The following is a 521-nucleotide window of genomic DNA, read 5'->3' on the forward strand; positions in this document are numbered from 1 at the left end:
GTTAATACGGGATTCTTCCTGTCCTATTCAATTTGACTGAATCACAGATGTGATAGACTGATTCCAAGCAAGTCTGAGGGGTCAAAGACTTTTCACCACCACCATTGTTCACTATTACTACCAGCACCACCCTCCCTCCCTCACTGCCCTCCACACCTATAACATGCCCTCTCCCGCATCATCTTTGTTGTCATCAACATTGTCCACTATCAGTAGTAACCAATATCGTTTCTACCTCCCCACTGCCCCCAGTCTTCTGACTCCTGGTACCATTGAAGCACCACCACCTGCACCACCATCAACGTCACCACCATCAACGTCACCCTTATATGTTGTCCCCTTACCAGTTACCAAGTGCTCACTATGTGTCCTATGCTGTGAGAAGCCCTTTCCAACCGGTGCCTTGGATGGCTTTTCCCTGCTCTCTTGCTGTTCTAGAATTCTCTGCCTCCTGTTGGTCCATTGCCCTGCCAGGAAGCCCACATTTGTCCCTTACTTCCCAGAGTAGAAAACCTTGTGTC

Source organism: Pteropus alecto, unplaced genomic scaffold (assembly GCF_000325575.1).
Source record: "Pteropus alecto unplaced genomic scaffold, ASM32557v1 scaffold92, whole genome shotgun sequence".
Taxonomy (NCBI): Eukaryota; Metazoa; Chordata; class Mammalia; order Chiroptera; family Pteropodidae; genus Pteropus; species Pteropus alecto.